This window comes from Giraffa tippelskirchi, chromosome 8 (assembly GCF_054371585.1).
Source record: "Giraffa tippelskirchi isolate mGirTip1 chromosome 8, T2T-mGirTip1v1.2.pri, whole genome shotgun sequence".
Classification (NCBI taxonomy): Eukaryota; Metazoa; Chordata; class Mammalia; order Artiodactyla; family Giraffidae; genus Giraffa; species Giraffa tippelskirchi.
The window spans coordinates 29,977,744-30,000,000 of record NC_137282.1 but is presented as its reverse complement, the minus strand read 5'-3'; the positions used below and the strand labels follow the sequence as shown (position 1 = coordinate 30,000,000).

Below are 22,257 nucleotides of genomic sequence, written 5' to 3'. Positions count from 1 at the left end.
CATAAACTTTAATTACTGGAATTAAAAGACAGCAGCACATATGGTAAGACTATCTTAAAATGTAAAGTGACAGATGTCTATAAATATTAAAATTCTGTAATTATCAGTATAGTTCATTAATTATCTGTCTTTGGATCTTAAAAATAGGAATGATATTTATTCACAAACATTCAGCCATTTAATGAATAAGAATTCATATGAGGAAAACAAGGTGTGGCAAGCTGAGGCCTTTTTAGGGTTAGTATTTACTTTTAATCATCATGCAGTCAGAAGTGGTATGGTGAATTTTAACATGTCCTCATAGTGGGAGTACTGCAAACCAAAGCTTAATTTGGATTTAAATAGACTGAATTTCCTCCCTATTTTTTCTGAGAACTAATGAAAAATAGTATAACTAGTTGGGTCATGGATACTGATGGGAAATAATTTAAGAGTATGACCTGACCTGTTCGATATCAACATTAATAGTAGAGTATATAAAACAGTAATGTTTGGCTTTCTTTCCACCAGAGAACCTCATGGGATCTGAGCAGGGTTATTGATAGCTTCCTCTCAAGGCTCTCTAAGCCAGGACTTTTCAAAATGTACTGTTCATACCAAATGCCTGGAGATCTGGGTCCAAGGTGGGGCTGGAGTTTGCATTTCTGCAGAGATGCTAGGCTTCCAGTCCCAGAACTTACAAGGTCCGGGCCAGCAGCCACCAAAGATTTTAATGCATCTCATACCTGTCGATGCCTTTATACACCTTGGCATGTAAAACACTTTGCAAGCATCTCTAAAGAATGTGTGCATTATAATGTCTGCCCTTTAGCTCTGATTCCTTTGTGTGTATTAGTCACTCAGTCCTGTCTTGACTCTTTGTGACCCCATGGACTGTAGCCCACCAGGCTCCTTTCTCCATAGGATCTTCCAGGCAAGAATACTGGAGTGGGTGGGTTGCCATTCCCTTCTCCAGGGGATTTTCCCAACCCAGGGACTGAACCCAGGTCTCCTGCATTGCAGCCAGATTCCTAATCTGTTCCTCAGGGCAAACTTCCCAGGGGAAATCTCTATGAACCTGGCAGGAGAAATTTCTGCTTGTCATTGACCACAATTATCCCAGCTCTCAAAGAAACACCACCACTCAAAATGGTCATCCTAAGTGTGAATGTGGGAGGCTATTATAATTCTGATGACTGAAATACAGGAGTCTCTGTATTATGAGATATTCTGAAGTAGCCCAGTCAAAGATTTCTGCTTGCCTTTTCAAATTATTCACAAGTGAGTACCCTTGCTCTGGGCTATGAGAGGAGATTTGTACGATTAGATTCATTCCTTTGAACAGGGGAGCCGCATGGAGGTCCAAGCCGACCCCATCGGCATCCCCCTGTGCCTGGAGGGCAGGGACGGACAGGCATCATTCCTCACTGGTTTCGGTTTACCCAGTGCCAGAGGCTGGCTGAGAAGAAAGGGCAGTCAGTGGGCTTCTAGGACTTGGAATTCCAAGACTGTCCCGAGTCGAGGTACTGAAGCAGGAAACCTGCATGCTCCTTTCTCCTCCAGCTCATCCCAAGTGTCCAGGGACCTCCTAAGGGGTTTTCCATGCCAGACTCTGGGCTCCTCTTTCCTAACACAAATGTGCCTGACCTAAGCTCGCATTTCTTAGCAATGAGTGACTGGAGAGTATCCAGTGTTACATGAAAGGAAAGAGGACTGCTTTGTTTGTCTGAGTCTTCTCTCCATCTTCTCGCCACCTCCTCCACAGAGCCTTCCAGGATGCCCACAGCTCACTGAGCTCTATCCCTACAGGATGAGGCTGTTGGTCTCAAAGCACTCCCCTCCATCTGCCTGGTCTGCAAGGGCAGACTGTCTCGTGCATCTCAAGCAGGCACTCAGGGAAGATTTTGGAATGAAGACATGAATAAAGGCTAGTATATCCTAATGCCTGTCAAGGTGTTATTACAGACTACAGTAAAGCTTGTCTTATCCCTATCATATGTGTTACCTTATCTTCCATAACTCTAAAGCCACTTACATAGCATGTACGCATCTTCGCACAGTATCTTTGTAACCAACATAAATTTCCAGTGTTGTACCATGCAGGTGGTATTTGGGGGCCAGTGCCTCTGTTCTCATGCCCCCAGCGTACAACCAGCAGTGGTCTGCCTGCACCCCATTAGAGATGCGCAGGGCTGACAGCGTTCTGGTTGCACAAAAGATTCATGATGTGAGCACAGCATGACGACAGCTCTCTAGCACAGGTGAGGAGAAAACCCTTAGCTCTGAGAGTTCTACTTAACATATTAACAGAGTGGCATTTTTTTCCCCCTTTCCTCTCCTCCTCTTTTCCTCTTTTTTGTTTTAAATGACCACTCCTTGTCCTCACAAATGCTTTACTAGATTCAAATTGCCATTTTGTTTCCTTCTAACTTTTCATCTAGATAACTTCTATGGTTCTTATGAGTCCTTCTTTTTCTACTTCTTATAAGTTTTCACCTCTTCTTGTCTGCTTCCCAATTCTCCAAACTGTTTTTTATTGCCTAACCATCTGCCACAGACTGAATGTTTACGACCCTCGGAACTTCATCTGTTGAAACCGGACACCCGCTGTAATGGTATTAGGAGGTGGAGCTTGGAGAGATGCAGAGCCCTAGTGATGGGATCAGTGATGTTTTACAAGAGACCTCAGAAAGCCCCTGACCCCCTTCCACCACACGCATCCTCAGTCACTCAGTCGTGTCTGACTCTTTGTGACCCCATGGACTGCATCCCACCACGCTCCTCTGTCCCTGGGGATTTTCCAGGCAAGAGTACTGGAGTGGGTTGCCATGTCCTCCTCCAGGGGATCTTCCCAACCCAGGGATCGAACCCAGGTCTTCCACATTGCAGGAGGATTCCTGGCCATCTGAGCCACCAGGGAAGCCCAAGAATACTGGAATGGATTGCCATTCCTTTCTCCAGGGGATCTTCCCAGACCAGGGATGGAATCTGCATCTCCTGCACTGGCAGGCAGATTCTTTACCACTGAGCCACCAGGGAATCCTTCGACTACATGAGAACACAGTGAAAAGACAGCTGCCCAAGAACCAGGAAGCAGGCCGCCCGCCCCGCTCCCAGCAGACACTGAACCTGCCAGAGTCTTGATCTTGGACTTCCAACCTCCAGAACTGTCAAATTGCTATTATTTATAAGCCATGAGGTCAGTGATATTTTGTTAGAGCAACCTGAATGGACTAACACGGCATCTAAAGTGGTACCAACCACAGTCCTCTTATTTTCTTCAACTTTATTTTTTAGTGATAATTTGTTTCCTGTTCTTTCATCAGTGTCTCGATTTTATAAATTTTCTGTTATCTCAATTATTTTTCCATTTAATCCAAAACCAAAATAAAACAAATAAATAAATAACCAAGTTCAGAGAATTACACTGCACATACCTGTGGGCTAACTACTCTGCCAAATTGGCTTCAGATTTTAATTTTCCTGGAAAATAAAAATAAAAGTAGGTTAAGCAAGTTTTTTTTATTCCTGTTTTAGTAAAAACAAAATGTTATCATAAATTGATGCTGAATTTTATCAAGTGCCATTTCTGTGTTTTCCAAGATGCTCTCATTTTTTTCTCTTTTAATCTGTGTGATAAATAATGTGAACGATTTTCTAATTTTAAACTATCTTTGCATTCTGTAATTAACCCAATTTGTTCATGAAGAATTCTTTTATTTCTATATTGCCAAAGCTCAGTTTGCCAAATTTATTTAGGATTTTTGTAACGATGTTCGCAAATGAGTCTTTGTAACTTTCCTTTCACAGTATAAGTTCATGAAATGAGTTAGAAGCATTGCCTCATAATCTATTTAAAAGAGTCCTTTTATCATTCAGATAATCATTGGGTATGCACTGAACATTTCTGGGGTTAGATTTTGGGAGTGATTTTTAACTACTGATAGAATTTTTCCATGATTTTTTATATTCAGCTTTTCTCTTCCTTTTCCAGTCCCTTGAGAAGTTATGTTTATTTGGGAAAACTGTCCATTTTATCTGTTTTCCCAGCATTGGTATTGTGTTGTGAACAGCACTCCCTCTTGGTTTTCAAAAATCTCTGCTCCATCTCTGGCAACATGTCTCCGTCTTAGTGCATTTTTGGATGTGCTTTATCTCTCTTTTTTTGCTCCATCTTGCTTGCAGGTCTTACCATTTTATTAGTTTCTGCAGTGAATCAGCTTTGGGTTTTATAATCTCCTCTATTGTTTCTTTGTTTGCTATTTTACCAATTTATGCTTTCTATTAATTTCACTGCATTTACTACTGTCGGGTTCATTCAGCTGAGTGTACAATTCAGCTACGGCATTTAGGATTATAAATACTCCAGTCATTACCACTTTTGATGTACCCTGCGCATTTCTGTATATTTTATTTTCATGATCATTCAGTTACAGGCTTATTTTCTAAGTGGAGAAGCAGTTTGGGTTGTGATAAAAAAAGATGGTTCTGCCTCTTGGACAAGTTATTGAATCACTCTGTGCCTGAATTTCATTATCTGTAAGCTAATAGAATATCTGTAATATCATTATCTGAAGATGATAGTTTTTGTGTCATAGGGTTGTTATGAGCATTAAACTGGCTAATACGCCTAAGATGAATTAACCAGCGCCTGGTATCTAGTCACTGCTCAAGTAACATCAGCAATTATTATTCCATTATAACTATTTTATTGTCTATGCTTTAGACATTTTTTCTTCATTTGCAAAAACATGAAACTCTGCTGTCTATTTGTTATTAATTTCAAATTAATAGCAGTGAGGTAAGAAAAGGTGGCCAATATGATAAAAATGCTTTGGTATTTGTTGGTATTTCCTTTGTGACCCTAATTATGTTGCACATATGCCTAAAAATTACATCTATTCTCTATGGGGCATGGGATTTTTTTTTTATATAGCCATTAGGTCACATTTGTTGTATTATTAAAATCTTGTATATCTTTGCTAAACTTTTACCTGCCTGATCCATCGATGACAGACAGTGTGATATGGTTAAAAAACGCTCTTTACGTTGGTGCTTTTTTTTACTTCTCGTTCTCTCCTGTCAATATTTGCACTTTACATTTAAGACTTATTAGGTACATACTATTTCCGAATTATATTTTTAGGTGAATTTGTTCATTATTTAACGATTTTCATTATCCCCAATAGTGCTTTTTGCTTTCAACACTTCGATGCTCAATATTGTTATGACTCACAAAATTTGTTCTTTTTTAGTTCTGTTTTGGTTCTGGATAGCATATGTTTGGTTTCAGTTGTCTGATTCTTTACTTAACCTTTCTAAGTCATCATGTTTTAAGTATGTCTCTTGTATACAGAATATAGCACAAAATTTTATCCATTTATGTTTGCCAGGACTACTGATATACTGGGTTTATTTCTACCATCTTATTTTCATGCTACTTTCCATACTTTTTTTTGCTTCTTATTTCTCCTTGCCTATCCTCTAGTGAATTAATAATTGTCATCATCATTTCTCTCTTATTTTCAACTCATTTGTAAGTTATATATTCTACTTTTATTCTTTTAGGAGTTACTCTTAATACTATGATGTATATTTGACTTATAGCCATATTTAGTCAGTATCCTTACTTTCTTTTCAACTGACACTAGGATTTCAAAATGCATTTTTAAATGCCTATTACCTTATATGTTGTATTTTCCAGTAGTTTTAACCTTGTTTACATATTCTCAAGTCAGTCATTATTGTTGTTGCTATTAGTTTACATTCAGTTCAGTTCAGTCGCTCAGTCGTGCCCGACTCTTTGCAACCCCATGGACTGCAGCATGCCAGCCCTCCCTGTCCATCACCAACCCCCGGAGTTTACTCAAACTCAAGTTCATTGAGTCGGTGATGCCATCCAGCCATCTCATCCTCTGTTAGCCCCTTCTCCTCCCCAGCATCAGGGTCTTTTCAAATGAGTCAGCTCTTTGCATCAGGTGGCCAAAGTATTGGAGCTTCAGCTTCAACAAGTCCTTCCAATGAATAGTCAGGACTGATTTCCTTTAGGATTGACTGGTTGGATCTCCTTGCAGTCCAAGGGACTCTCAAGAGTCTTCTCCAACACCACAGTTCAAAAGCATCAATTCTTCAGTGCTCAGCTTTCTTCACCATCCAACTCTCACATCCATACATGACTACTGGAAAAACCATAGCCTTGATTAGATGGACCTTTGTTGACAAAGTAATGTCTCTGCTTTTTAATATGCTATCTAGGTTGGTCATAACTTTTCTTCCAAGGAATAAGTGTCTTTTAATTTCATGGCTGCAATCACCATCTGTAGTGATTTTGGAGCCCAGAAAAATAAAGTCAGCCACTGTTTCCCTATCTATTTGCCATGAAGTGATGGGACCGGATGCCATGATCTTAGTTTTCTGAATGTTGAGCTTTAAAAAAGCCAACTTTTTCACTCTCCTATTTCACCTTCATCAAGAGGCTCTTTAGTTCTTCTTCACTCTCTCCCATAAGGGTAGTGTCATCTGCATATCTGAGGTTATTGATATTCCTCCCGGCAATCTTGATTCCAGCTTGTGCTTCCTCCAGCCCAGCGTTTCTCATGATGTACTCTGAATATAAGTTAAATAAGCAGGGTGATGATATACAGCCCTGACTGTAAATTATATGCATTAGTTTACACAGCTGCTGCTGCTGCTGCTGCTAAGTCGCTTCAGTCGTGTCTGACTCTGTGCGACCCCATAGACGGCAGCCCACCAGGCTCCCCCGTCCCTGGGATTCTCCAGGCAAGAACACTGGAGTGGGTTGCCATTTCCTTGCTAGTGCTTCATAAATTTAGCCACAATGTACATATCTGTTTGCTTCTATTTATCTTGTAATTTGGTCTTTCCTTCTGAACATGTTTTCTTCTTCCTCCTCTGTCCAAGGGATTCTCCAGGCAAGAACACTGGAGGCGGTTGCCATGCCCTCCTCCAGGGGATCTTCCCAACCAGCGATCGAACCTGCGTCTCTTACGTCCTACCTGCGTTGGCAGGGGGCTTCTTTACCACTAGTGCCACCTGGGAAGCCCACTGTCAGGTCTAGTTACCCTCAAACCAAGAAATGACTGTAAACTGGCATCCTTGGGCTGGGACCATGGGCTTTTCCTAAACTACTCATGGGTACCAGAGCACAACGGCCGCTGCCACAGCCGTTGATTCTCTCGGTCAACAGGGAGCTGGAAGGAGCGCGTTCACGGCCACCACACAGACGCCTCAGACACAGACAGCTCAGACGCGAACACCTCAGAGCGGACGCCTCAGACACAGACAGATCAGACACGGACGCCTCAGACACGGACGGACGTCTCAGACACAGACAGCTCAGACATGGACGCCTCAGACACGGACGCCTCAGACGCAGACGCCTCAGACACGGACAGCTCAGACACGGACGTCTCAGACACGGACGCCTCAGACGCGGACGCCTCAGACGCAGACGCCTCAGACACGGACAGCTCAGACGCGAACACCTCAGAGCGGACGCCTCAGACACAGACAGCTCAGACACGGACGCCTCAGACACGGACGCCTCAGACATAGACAGCTCAGATGCGGACGCCTCAGACACGGATGCCTCAGACACGGACGCCTCAGACGCAGACGCCTCAGACACAGACAGCTCAGACACGGACGCCTCAGACGCGGACGCCTCAGACGCGGACGCCTCAGACACAGACAGCTCAGACGCGAACACCTCAGACACGGACGCCTCAGACACAGACAGCTCAGACGCGGACGCCTCAGACACAGAAAGCTCAGACGCGGACGCCTCAGACACAGACAGCTCAGATGCGGACGCCTCAGACACAGACAGCTCAGATGCGGACGCCTCAGACACAGACAGCTCAGACGCGAACACCTCAGAGCGGACGCCTCAGACACGGGGGTTCTCAGGCATGCGCTATCAAACAGCTGCGCTGATGTATTAAGAAGTAAAAAACTAGCTTGAAAATATCTCCAGGAAACCATAAACTATAAACATTACATTAACAAAGAAGCAAACAGAACTTCTAAAATTGAAAAGCTCTATAACTAAAATGAATTACTAAAAAGAGGTTGCGAGCAGGTTAGAACTAAAAAGAACATTACTGAACTGGATGATGATGCTGGTTAGAAGAAATTACCTAGAATGCAGCACAGAAGACAAGAAATACAGAAAAGAGGATAAAAGCACTGAAGGAAGAATTAGGAGGGCCTTATATACATTTATTGAGAGTCTGGAGAGGATAAAATAAGTAAATAAAAAACCACATTCAAAAGAGACAAATCCACAGATTTAAGAAGCTCATAAAATCCAAAGCAGGAAAAAAGAAAATCCAGCTTTAGACACATCAAAGAAAATGAAAACAAAACAAATTTCTGAAAAGCCCTAAAAGAATATCAACTATTTTAAAATTTGAAGAGAAAGATCTTAAAAGCAGCCAGAGGGGAAAAAACGAATTACCTTGGAAAGAGTTATAGTCGGGCTTCCCCAATATCTCAACAGGTAAAGAATCCACCTACAATGCAGGAGACACAGAAGACATGAGTTCAATCCCTGGGTTGGGAAGATCCCCTGGAGAAGGAAATAGCAACCCACTCCAGTCTTCTTGCCTGGGAAATTCCATGGACAGAGGAGACTGGCAGGCTACAGTCCATGGGTCGCAAAAGAGTTGGACATGACTGAGCAACAGCAGCAGAAAGAATTACACTTAGTTAATTCCTAAGTCTTCAACAGCAACAAAGGAAGCTGAAAGGATGAGATTTTTCCAGGTGTTGCACACTCAGTCACTAAGTCGAATCCAACTCTTTGTACCCCACGCACTATAGCCTGCCAGGCTCCTCCGTCCATGGGATTCTCCAGGCAAGAATACTGGAGTGGGTTGCCATTTTCTTCTCCAGGAGATCTTCCTGAGCCAGGGATTGAACCCGGGTCTCCGGCGTTGTAGGCAGACGCCTTACCGTCTGAGCCACCAGGGAAGTCCAACCAGGGTTGCCAGTAAGAGACCATAATTGTCAGCCTAGAATTATTTCAGGAAGGAGGGCAAATAAAGACATTTTCAGACAAACAAAACAGAATTTGCCACCAGCAGAAACTCACTACAGGAAATTGTGAAGGATATACTTTTGAAAGGAAAATAACCCTATATGAAAGGCCAGAGATGAGAAAGGAATGAATAGCAAAGGAAACCATAAATGTTTGGCTAAATCTAACACTGACTGTACAAACCAAGAATAATGACGTCTTTTGGGATTTAAAAAATGATAACAACGTCACTGGTATAATATCTATGAATGGAAATTTGGCAATATCTATCAAAATTACAAGTGTATGTACCCTTTGATTTAGCAACCCCACCGTGAATTCTAGGAATTTATTTAAAAGTTACATAGTTCTCAAGATTAGTCATCCCAAATGTTTTGACTGCACATAAGAATATTTCAGAAAATATGTGCACACTTTGTGGAACTAAGAGAATTCTGAAATTGTGTGATTTTTTCCAAATTCTTTGATTCTTACTGGTTCCGTGTTTATACCCACTGGATTTAGAGCAACTTCCATTTCTAAATGCTTTGTAATTGAATCACAATTTAAATGCATTCAGAAGATCATGTTATTTAGAGATTCCATGATAGTTGATCTATGAAGTAGTAAATCGTTTTAATATTATAAACGAACTAGCCCCTAATTTATGACTCTTAACTGAAGAAAATTTTCCTGTTGACGTGGACTACATTTCAAAAGCTTTTAGCTTCTTTTTTTTGGCTGAAATGAATTTTCCCTAAAAGCAGTTTAATCAATGGTGATTATACTTACAAACAATCTCAAATAAGCTTATATAACCCACAATGAGCTGAAAGTAGTAAAAAGCAACACTTACTATGGCTAGAAATAGAAAATGGATGAGAAGAATTAGAAATATTTTTCTTCAATGTTGGTGCCTCAGGAAAAGTAAGTAAAAAATAGTGTAGACACAATTAGATGGGAAGACAGAGTCCTTAGTGAAACTCTGGGCCCTCGCAAAGGCTTTAGAAGTTTGTGGAAAAATTATAAAATGAATTATTTCCCTTTTCCTTGGAACAATGTCTAACAGCATAACATTTTTGCTTTGAGTCATGGTTACCGTCACTGATGGTGCCCAAATGGAGGCTAAGAAAGAAGGAGAGGAGGGCCCACCATTTCTAAAGGAACCAAGCAAGAGCTGAGAGAGGAAAGGGAGACCAAGGGGGGAAAGAGAATGAGTCTGTTCCCAAGAAAGCAATTGTCTGAGAATAAATAAATGGAATTGTAAACGGTAAAAAAAAAAAGAAAAAAGAAAAGTAGACAGGGATAGGTATGTCCCCTAGGGATTACCACAGTTCCCGGCCCTCATGTAAATCCAAGAAATATTTACTGAACAGAGCAGACCTGGAACTGAACAGGTCTGAACCCTTCTCTTGAGAGGAGGGTTTGGGGGTCAAGGTTAGTTACCCCTATTGACCACCAGGTGGCAGCATCACCTCATGACCTCTCTGGTGTTCCAGGTAAAACCTGGGGGGCAGGAAGAGGAGGCGTCAGTGCACAAACACTGGCTTCATGCGCGTGAATGTTCCCAGCCAAGGGTTCCGAAGTGGGTAAGAACCTGTATGAACGTTCTCAAATCAGGTGAAGTGTGCTGGAGTAGTCCTATTGGTGAAATTTGGGTCCCAAACTCCCTATAAATTTTAACCTCAAGTCATTTTGTTCAAAAATTTGCCTCCCTGAACTACATTTATACATTTCTAACCATTAATATCAAGCTTAAAACACATGGAATGGGTGACTGAGCAGCAGTTTTGATGATCCATATTCAGAAAGTACTGCCGCAAGATGCTACCTTTTTAGTGGCAGCTGTGAACTGACCTATTTCCCCAAAATACAATTATTCCAAGCTCCATTATTTCAGGCTGATTCATATATGAATATTCTTCTGGGTATTACTAAAATAAAAATCAAGTGAAACAGATTAAAAACTATATTTAATGGTCCCTAAAGAAACACTTAAAAAAAAAAAAAAATCTGCCCATGCTAGAGAATGATACCAAAGTAGTTTAAAAGTTTCACGCAAGTAAAGTAGAAAGAAAAACAAAATGTTCTTAGAATATGTTAATGAAGATTTGGATAAATCCTGAAAAGAAGATAGAAAACATAACTGAGAGATATGTCTTTTCTCCCCCCGCCCCCCGCCCTTTTTTTGACTACACCACATGGCATGTGGGATCTTAGTTCCCCCCGCTGGGGATCGAACCCACATCCTCTGCATTGAAAAGGGGAAGTCTTAACCACAGGACTGTCAGGAAAGTTCCCCATCTCTGTCTCTTTTTTTTTTCCCATTTACCTAAGCAATGGCTACTGAATTTTCCAAATTTCCTGGCATATTGAGTGCAGCACTTTCACAGCATCATCTTTTAGGATCTGAAATAGCTCAACTGGAATTCCATCACCTCCACTAGCTTTGTTCGTAGTGATGCTTCCTAAGGCCCACTTGACTTTGCATTCCAGGATGTCTGGCTCTAGGTGAGTGATCACACCATCGTGATTATCTGGGTCATTAAGATCTTTTTTGTATAGTTCTTCTGTGTATTCTTGCCACCTTTTCTTAATATCTTCTGCTTCTGTTAGGTCCATACCATTTCCGTCCTTTATTGAGCCCATCTTTGCATGAAATGCTCCCTTGGTATCTCTACTTTTCTTGATGAGATCTCTAGTCTTTCCCATTCTATTGCTTTCCTCTATTTCTTTGCACTGATCATTTAGGAAGGCTTTCTTATCTCTCCTTGCTATTATTTGGAATTCTGAATTCAAATGGGAATATCTTTCCTTTTCTCCTTTGCCTTTTGCTTCTCTTCTTTTCTCAGCTATTTGTAAGGCCTCAGACAACCGTTTTGCCTTTTTGAATTTCTTTTTCTTGGGGATGGTTTTGATCACTGCCTCCTGTACAATGTTATGAACCTCCATCCATAGTTTTTCAGGCACTCTGTCTATCAGATCAAATCCCTTGAATCTATTTGTCATTTCCACTGTATAATCATAAGAGATTTGATTTAGGTCATACCTGAATGGTCTAGTGGTTTTCCCCACTTTCTTCAATTTCATTCTGAATTTGGCAATAAGGAGTTCCTGATCTGAGCGACAGTCAGCTCCTGGTCTTGTTTTTGCTGACTATATAGAGCTTCTCCATCTTTGGCTGCAAAGAATATAATCAATCTGATTTTGGTATTGACCATCTGGTGATGTCCATGTGTAGAGTCTTCTCTTGTGTTGTTGGAAGAGGGTGTTTGCTATGGCCAGTGCACTCTCTTGGTAAAACGCTGGTAGCCTTTACCCTGCTTCATTTTGTACTCCAAGGCCAAACTTGCCTGTTACTCCAGATATCTCTTGACTTCCTACTTTTGCATTCCAGTCCCGTGATGAAAAGGACATTTTTTTGGTGTTAGTTCTAGAAGGTCTTGTCTTCATAGAACTATTCAACTTCAGCTTCTCTGGCATTAATGGTTGGGGCATAGAGTTGGATTACTGTGATAGTGAATGATTTGCCTTGGAAATGAACAATGATCATTCTGTTGTTTTTGAGACTGCACCCAAGTACTGCATTTCAGACTCTTTTTTGTTGACTATAAGGGCTACTCCATTTCTTCTAAGGGATTCTTGTCCACAGTAGTAGATATAATGGTCATCTGAATTAAATTTGCCCATTCCGGTCCATTTTAGTTCACTGATTCCTAAAATATGGATGCTCACTCTTGCCATCTCCTCTTTGACCACTTCTAATTTACCTTAATTAGTGGACCTAACATTTCAGGTTCCTAGGCAGTGCTGTTCTTTACAGCATGGACTCTACTTCCATCACTAGTCACATTCACAACTGGGTGTTGTGTTCACTTTGGTTCAGCATCTTCATGGGCTTTCCCTTATAGCTCAGTCAGTAAAGAATCTGCCTGCAATGCAAGAGACCCAGGTTCGATTCCTGGGTTGGGAAGATTCCCTGGAGAAGGAAAAGGCAACCCACTCCAGTATTCTTGCCTGGAGAATCCCATGGACAAAGGAGCCTGGCGGGCTACAGTCCATGGGGCAGCCAGAGTCGGACACGACTTAGCGACTAAACCACCACCATCACCAGCCTCTTCATTCTTTCTGGAGTTATTTCTCCACTCTTCTGCAGTAGCATATTGGGCACCTACCAACCAGGGGAGATCATCTCTCAGTGTCATATCTTTTTGCCTTTTCATACTGTTCATGGGGTTCTCAAGGCAAGAATACTGAAGTAGTTTGCCATTCCCTTTTCCAGTGGACCACATTTTGTCAGAACTCTCCACCATGACCCATCCGTCTTGGCCCTACATGACGTGGCCCATAAATTCACAGAGTTAGACAAGGCTGTGATCCATGTAATCAGTTTGGTTAGTTTTCTGTGATTGTGGTTTTCATTCTGTCTGCCCTCTGATGGATGAGGATAAGAGGCTTGTGGAAGCTTCCTGATGAGAGGGACTGGCTCTGGGAGAATCTGGGTCTTGTTCTGATGGGCGGGTCCATGCTCAGTAAATCTTCAATCCAATTTTCTGTTGATGGGTGGGGCTGTGTTCCCTGAGGAACCTGGTAGCCTTTGCCCTGCTTCATTTTGTACTCCAAGGCCAAATGTGCCTGTTACTCCAGGTATCTCTTCACTTCCTACTTTTGCACTCCCGTCCTCTATGATGTAAAGGACATCTTTTCATCACCTGAGGCCTAACTATGGTGGGGTCATGATGACCACTTTCAAAAGGACTTATGCCAGTGGATCCAAGGACTGTTGTATTCAGTGCTCCTGACCCCACAGCAGGCCACTGCTGACCCCTGCCTCCATCGGAGACTCCTGGACAGTCACAGGCAGGTCCAGCTCAGTCTCTTGTGGGGTCACCGTTCCTGTCTCCTGGGTCCCGGTGCACACAAGGTTTTCTTTGTGTCCTCCAAGAGTCTGCTTCCCCAGTCCTGTGGAAGTTTTGTAATTAAATCCCACTGGCCTCCAAAGTCAAATTCCCTGGGGGTTCTCAGTCCCTCTGCTGCATCTCCAGGTTGGGAAATCTGTTGTGGGCCCTAGAACTTTACCAACAGTGTGAGGACTTCTTCAATATAATTCTTCTTCAGTTTCTGGGTCATCTGCTCAGTGGTTTTATGGTGGAAATAGTGGCGACCTCCTCCAAGAGGTTTTATGCCACACACAGGGCCTCTGAGGTCTGCTGCAGCCAGAGCTCCTATCCCCGCGGCAGGCCACTGCGCACCTCCGCAGGAGACACTCAGACAAGACACTCAACGGCAGGTCTGGCTTAGTCTCTTGTGGGGTCCCTGGGTCCTGGTGCACACAAATTTTTGTTTGAGCCCTCCGAGCACTTCTGGTGGGTATGGAATTTGCTTCTAAACATGATTTCGCCCTCCTACCATCTTGTTGGGGCTTCTCCTTTGCCCTTGGACACAGTCCTTCCATGGGACTGGAAAAGGTCAGTTTTCATTCCAATCCCCAAAAGAGGCAATGCCAAAGAATGTTCAAACTACCGCACAATTCCACTCATCTCACACACTAGCAAAGTAATGCTCAAAATTCTCCAAACTAGGCTTCAAAGTACGAGAACTGAGAACTTCCAGATGTTCAAGCTGGATTTAGAAAAGGCAGAGGAATCAGAGATCAAATTGCCAACATCTTTTGGATCATCGAAAAAGCAAGAGAACTCCAGAAACATCTACTTCTGCTTCTTTGACTACGCTAAAGCCTTTGACTGTGTGGATCACAAAAAGCTGTGGAAAAGTCTTCAAGAGATGGGAATACCAGATCACCTTACCTGCCTCCTAAGAAATTTGTATGCAGGTAAAGAAGCAACAGTTAGAACCAGACAGACTTGTTCAAAATTGGGAAAGGAGTACATAAGGCTGTAAATTGTCACTTTGCTTATTTAATTTATATGCAGAGTACATCATGTGAAATGCCAGTCTGGATGAAGCTCAAGCTGGAATCAAGATTGCAAGGAGAAATATCAATAACCTCAGATATGCAGATGACACCACTTTTATGGCAGAAAGTGAAGAGGAACTAAAGAGTCTCTTGATGAAAGTGAAAGAAGAGAGTGAAAATGCTGGCTTAAAACTCAACGTTCAAAAAACTAAGATCATGCCATCCAGTCCCATCACTTTATGGCATATAGATGGGGAAACAATGCAAACAGTGACATACTTCATTATGTTGGGCTCCAAAATCACTGCAGATGGTGATTGCAGCCATGAAATTAAAAGATGCTGGCTCCTTGGAAGAAAAGCTATGACCAACCAAGACAGCATATTAAAAAGCAGAGACATTACTTTGCCAACAAAGGTCTGCAGAGTCAAAGCTATGGTTTTGACTCTAATATGACTCATATATGACTCCAATAGTCATATATGGATGTGAGAGTTGGACTATAAAGAAAGCTGAGCACCGAAGAATTGATGCTTTTGAACTGTGGTGTTGGAGAAGACTCTTGAGAGTCCCTTGGACTACAAGGAGATTCAACCAGTCCATCCTAAAGGAGATCAGTCCTGAATATTCATTGGAAGGACTGATGTTGAAGCTGAAGCTCCAGGACTTTGGCCACCTGATGCAAAAAGCTGACTCATTTGAAAAGACCCTGATGCTGGGAAAGATTGAGGGCAGGAGGAGAAGGGGACGACAGAGGGTGAGATGATTGGATGGCATCACTGATAGACATGAGTTTGAGCAAACTCCAGGAGATGGGGAAGGACAGAGAAGCCTGGTGTGCCGCAGTCCATGGGGTCGAAAGAGTCGGACATGACTAAGCGACTGAACTGAACTGAAGTGTTGACGACTGGATCACTTTCCATGAATCGTCCTTCTTCCGTGTGCACACAGAAGATTCAGTTCCTCATCTCCATCTGCATTCCCTGGCTGACAATCTATTCTTTGGCAAAGCTCTATTGATTTCCTGGGGAAAAGCTGCAAAGTTACAGTCCTCACAGAGATCTCCCTTCCCCCACCAAGTCTCACTCCTTTATCTGCTGAAGTCCTGCCCTTGGGAGTCTGTGGATCTTGAACTGCACCAAGAACAAGATTGAACTGAGGTTCCATTTCCTTTTCTTTACTATGCAGGATTTCACATACAAATTCACATAACATTTGTGGAAGAGTTCTTAGGAATATTTATGCAGGGCTCCCCAGGAAAGCATTTGACTGCAATGGACTTGAGTCATGGATTCTTGACACTTTCCAAGGAGTGCCTCTGATCCTTGACCATTTGCAATAGTGATACAGGGCCATGGTATCCTTGAAGTTTTTTAAATAGCCCTGGGATGAATGAGGGATGCATGCACCCAAATTATTCTCCTCAGTTCTACAGGTTAACGTAGATAAGATATGACAAGATCAAAACCACAGTGAGATCTCTAACCTCGTGCTTGTTAGAACTGCCATCATCAAGAAGCCAAGAGATAGCAGATGCTGGTGAGGATGAAAAGAAATGGTAACCCTTAAGCCCTGTTGGAAAGACTGGAAAATGGTGCAGCCAGTACGGAAAATAATACAGAGGCTCTTCAAAACGTTAAAAATAGAAGTACCATATAATTCACCAATTCCACATCTCAGGATATATCTGAAAAAATGAAGACACTATGTCGAAGAGATATCTCTACCCCATGCTCGTTGCAACACTATTTGTAAGTGTCCAGTGACAGATGAACAGATAAAGAAGTTGTGGTATATATATATATATGTATGTACGTATGTATGTATGTATGTGTGTGTGTGTGTATAAATATATATGTTGTTGCTAAGTCGTGTCTGACTCTTTGCAACCCCACAGACTGCAAAATGCCAGGTTCCTCTGTCCTCCACTATTTCCTGTGCACGCGTGCTTAGTCGCTTCAGTCGTGTCCGACTCTCTGCGACCCCATGGACCATGGCCCGGTCAGGCTCCTCTGTCCATGGGATTCTCCAGGCAAGAATACAGGAGTGGGTTGCCATTTCCTTCACCAACTGTCTCCTGGAATTTGCTCAAATTCATGTCCATTGAGTTGGTGATGTTATCCAACTATCTCCTATATATATATATACACACATATGCATACATACATATACTAAGGGGTTTCCCAGGTGACGCTAGTGGTAAAGAACCCGCCTGCCAATGCAAGAGATGTAAGAGATGCGGGTTCAATCCCTGGGTGGGGAAGATCTGCTGGAGAAGGAAATGGCTACCCACTCCAGTATCACGCCTGAAGAATCCCATGGATAGAGGAGCCTGGTGGGTTATACAGTCCAGAGGGTCGCAAAGAGTCAGGCATGACTGAGTGACTGAGCACACACACAGGAAAAAACTGGGAGAAAGGAATACACACACGTCTCCACATTTATGCACGTGTCTGTTATCTCTACTTTCACTGAAAGAGAAAGAAGTAAGCTGGGAAGAAACAGCAGATTCAGAAATAGCAGTCAGACTCTCCAGTCGTCTTTCCATATGGCAGAATGGAGAGACGAAGGGTGTCACTCCTCCTTGTGAGTGACAGTGTTTTTTTCTTTACAGATCTTTTTTCTGGCCGAGGCCCACAGTGTGCAGGATCTTAGCTTCCCCACCAGGAGTCGATCCTATGCCCCCTGCAAAGGACACGCCGAGTCCTAACCAGTGGACCTCCAGGGAAGTGCCCTCTTTGCAATTCCATAGCAGGTCTTTTTAGCTGCACCTGTACGGCCCTGATCCCCTACCCCCTCCTGGATACTGTCAGAGACTTACAGCCCAGGGAGTGTCTGATTCTTACTGACGCCAGAGTAGCAAAGGCATTCACACCCCAGGAATGCTTGAACAGAGCCAAGAACAGGGCTTAATCAAATAGGTGAAAGATTGCTTCACCCGTTTGTAAGGAGACTCTCCCAGCTTGCACCTTGGACTTTTCAAAAGAGGCCAAGAGTGCTCTCTGCTAAAAAGAAAAGCCCCCTTTCTCAACACATGTTTTGCTGTCACTTGTCAACACACTTTTTTTTTTTGCATTGAGAAACCAGAGCAAAACATAGGAGTGAACTTTGTAGCTATTTAACTCAAAAACCAAAGACCAGCCAGATGGTTTAGAAGCCAACAGTGATTGGATGACCACGACTTTTAGCTGTGTGTTTGCAAACACACATGTATGTTACATTGTGTACATTCACATAGAAAATCACTGTAGTACATACAGCCTTTCTACATTCAATGCTAATCAATACCGGCCCTGTGATACACTTTTCTGCCTTCACAGAGTTAACTAGAAATCCACCAAGGGATTTAGCTAATAGGTGGCTCCAGTGAATATATTTAAGTCAAGAAATTCTCAATATGCAATTTCTCTGGGCATGGAGCCCAAATTAGTCTTATGGAGCTCAATCTCTCATAGTTATTTTCAAGTAAATTCTTTATAAATTATCATTCTATTATCCATGATATAAACTTTTAAGGGTCAGTATATAAGAGAGAAAAAAGCAGAAGGCTGTGCAACTTACAACCACAATGGCAGAAAAATGGAGTTTTCATGCCAGTTACAATATAAGAGCCAGAAAGCAGGAGGATTTTCTGGGCTTTATGGCAGCTCAGAGTCCATCTGTTTCATCTGCTATTTGGCTGTCTGAACGGTTGGACTTTATTTCCTCTACATCATGCTGAACTTTTAAGAACAAACAAAAACTTTTAGCCAAGGATTGGGCACAGATGTGTTGCATTACATATTTAAATAGGCTTTATGTGCACCTCCTCCATAAATCTTAGATAATTTATTGTATTTGGGCTCCAGAAGCCTATTTCTCTGAGTCTTTAACCTGCCAGTTCAGTGTCCAGCACAAAACAGCTATTCAAGACAAATATTGTTTATTAACACATATATATACATGGAATCTAGAAAGATGGTACTGATGAACCTATCTGTAGGGTATCAGTGGAGATGCAGACAGAGAGAACAGACTTGTGGACAAGGGGTGGGGGCGGAAAGAAGAGGGTGGGACAATTGAGAGAGTAGCATTGAAACATATACACTATTGTATGTAAAATTAGAGAGCCAGGGAAATTTGCTATATGACACAGGGAGCTCAAACCTGGGGCTCTGTGACAACCTAAAGGGTGGGAGAAGGGAGGGAGGTTCAAGAGGGAAGGGACATAGGTATACCTAGGGCTGATTCATGCTGATGTATAGCAGAAAGCAACACAATATTGTAAAGCAATTATCCTCCAAATAAAAACAAATAAATTTTTAAAATAATAAAAAGAAAGAATACTGGATATTTGAAAGTCCCAATCAGGCCACATAAACTGCAAAAGCAAGCAAAATTATTTAGAAACAGTTCTTATTTAAAGATTTTCGTCTAGTGTTTTCAAAAGTTCTAATTATTCTTGTTTGTACTAAAAACATTACTTCATGGGGTTTGATTGTATCATACAGTAAACTTTTGTTACATACGAAATATACAATATTTAAAAATTGTCCATATGACATGTATTTTATGGCAATCATAGAGTACTAGCCCATGTTGCATGAACTGTATTAAATTCCAATCAAGGTGGAATCATAGATCTGGAAGAAATCTCAAGTTAGCAAACAGTTCAGCCTGCTCCTATGCAGGTAGACCAACCAATCTCCTGTAAGAGGCAATGGTGGTCTCTGCATATTTAGAGATCTCTCTATAAGGCACCCTCTGAAGGGCAAGGGAGGGGAGACTCCAACAGGGTAGCTGATGGCCCACTGTTGGCTTCAAGGCTGTTGAGTAGGTTGGACAGACTTGTCCCCAACACAGTCTCATTGGAGGAAGCCTGTCCTTGTTCCTCTTGTGGGAGAGTTTTTGCCTCATCCTAAACAGCCTGGGGTCACTGCCTGGAGCCTAGGTTTACTGAATGGGGGAAACCAGGTTTGGCCCAGTGGACCAAGCTGTCCAAAGTAAGGTGCCAACTGGGGAATCAGGGCAACTTCCAGACTAGACTTCAGCACCCAAGAATGAATGAGGTCAGCTGTGGAAGTGTATGCCTTTGAGGTCCTCTTACAGTCTGGGTTAGAAGGCCATGGCAGCAGACACGGCATCAGGCAAGAGACCGCTGAAGCACATGGACAACAGCAGCAGGCATGCCCTCCCAGACAGAACTGCTGTTGGGTGAACCCGGTTAGCAAGCCAAGAGCACCTAGAGGCCTGTCTACAGAACACAGAGACACCCTCTCATTGTGCCAACTGCGTTAAAACCTGTGGGATTCTAACTTATGGAGGTGACTAAGTGAACATAGAGAGGTTAATACCGTTGAAAGAAGAATTTCTTACTCATAATTACCGAAGGAAGGGGGTACACGGGGGCATGTGGAGAAGCACCAGGTTTGGTCAGAGCAGAAGCAGGAGTGGGGAGACCACAGGCCACAACCTTTACTGGGGTTTCCCTGGGAAAGGCAAGGTTTAGGGTTAGCTTGAATAATTCTAGTATGGGCTTCAAAGGGTAGGGGCTGTCCCTGGTTGTCTGGTACGCAGCCCTGGATTGATACAGAGCTGGGGAAATACTGGCTTGGTGTGTGAGAGTTAAATAAAGGAGGTGGTTGGGGATATGCACTTGGAATTGGGTTTGTGGCATGAATTTCACACTCCCCACAAAAGCTGGACCACAGTGGAGATGGAAACAACTTTGGCTGTTCATATGGCCCTGGGATGGCTGAATGCCAAGTGGACAAACACAGAATCTAAGCAAACACAATCACAACAGTTGGCTCCTACGTCCCTTTAATATACCCCACTGTTTTGCCCTTTGGGAACCTCTTTTTTTTTACATTTATGTATTTATTTGGCTGCACTGGGTCTTAGTTGCAGCACGCGGGATCTAGTTCTCTGACCAGGGGCCGAACCTGGGCCCCTTGCACTGGGAGCCTGGAGGCTCAGCCACTGGACCTCCAGGGAAGTCCTTTTGGGAACTTCTTTAACTTCTGGGCCTACGAGGTGATCCAGACACATCTCACATTTTCCCTGCTCTATCCCTAGAAGCAGCCGCCTCTTCAAGGATCCCTGGTTGCTTTTATTGGAACATGGTGTTGGAAACCAAGCGGTAAATGCTGGTCCTCAGTACTGCATCTTTAGTGGCAAGTTCTTGCCACTGAGGTGCCATTGTTTCCAGGTCCTCTGATGAGACAAGCCAGGAAATACATGTGTGTGCAAAAACCCAAAGATATACATGCATACTTCTCTTTTTAAAAAATATTTATTCGGCTGTGTCGGGTCTTGGTTGCGTCATGGAGAATCTTTCGTTGCGATGCATGGATTCTCTAGTTGTGGCGTGCACGCTCGGGAGTTGCGGCACCCGGGCTCCAGAGCACATGGGCCTCAGTAGTCACAGCAGGCACGTTTAGTTGCTCTGCGGCATGTGGCATCCTAGCTTCCCAAACAGGGATCAAACCCTGCATTGCAAGGCAGATTCCTAACCACTGGACCCACACGCATATTTCTAATTATCTGTATCTACCTATCTCTTTCAGAATTTTCCACAGTTTATTGTGATCCACACAGTCAAAGGCTTTGGCATAGTCAACAAAGCAGAAATAGATGTTTTTCTGGAACTCTCTTGCTTTTTCGATGATCCAGCGGATATTGGCAATTTGATCTCTGGTTCCTCTGCCTTTTCTAAAACCAGCTTGAACATCTGGAAGTTCACGGTTCACGTATTGCTGAAGCCTGGCTTGGAGAATTTTGAGCATTACTTTACTAGCATGTGAGATGAGTGCAATTGTGCGGTAGTTTGAGCATTCCTTGGCATTGCCTTTCTTTGGGATTGGAATGAAGACTGACCTCTTCCAGTCCTGTGGCCACTGCTGAGTTTTCCAAATTTGTTGGCATATCGAGTGCAGCACTTTCACAGCATCACCTTTGAGGATTTGAAATAGCTCAACTGGAATTCCATCACCTCCACTAGCTTTGTTCGTAGTGATGCTTTCTAAGGCCCACTTGACTTCACATTCCAGGATGTCTGGCTCTAGGTGAGTGATCACACCATCGTGATTATCTGGGTCGTGAAGATCTTTTTTGTACAGTTCTTCTGTGTATTCTTGCCACCTCTTCTTAATTCTTCTTCTTTATTGTGTGGATCACAATAAACTGTGGAAAATTCTGAAAGAGATGGGAATACCAGACCATCTGACCTGCCTCTTGAGAAACCTGTATGCAGGTCAGGAAGCAACAGTTAGAACTGGACATGGAACAACAGACTGGTTCCAAATAGGAAAAGGAGTACGTCAAGGCTGTATATTGTCAC

At 42.8% G+C, this 22,257-nt stretch overlaps 1 protein-coding gene across 4 annotated transcripts in view; it reads right to left on the bottom strand.

Annotated features, from left to right (window-relative positions):
• The window catches only part of DCTD (dCMP deaminase), a 120,242-nt gene that overhangs the window by 85,560 nt on the left and 12,425 nt on the right, over positions 1-22,257 (bottom strand). For 2 of the 4 annotated variants that reach the window (XM_081521968.1, XM_081521979.1), the window contains exon 3: positions 3,417-3,462. The exons of 1 other annotated variant lie outside the window; for it this stretch is intronic. The gene's annotated coding sequence lies outside the window, so the exon portion shown is untranslated. Of the gene's footprint in view, positions 1-3,416; positions 3,463-5,662; positions 6,586-22,257 lie in introns of those variants that run through there. One more of the 4 variants, XM_081521978.1, reaches the window with a different exon arrangement.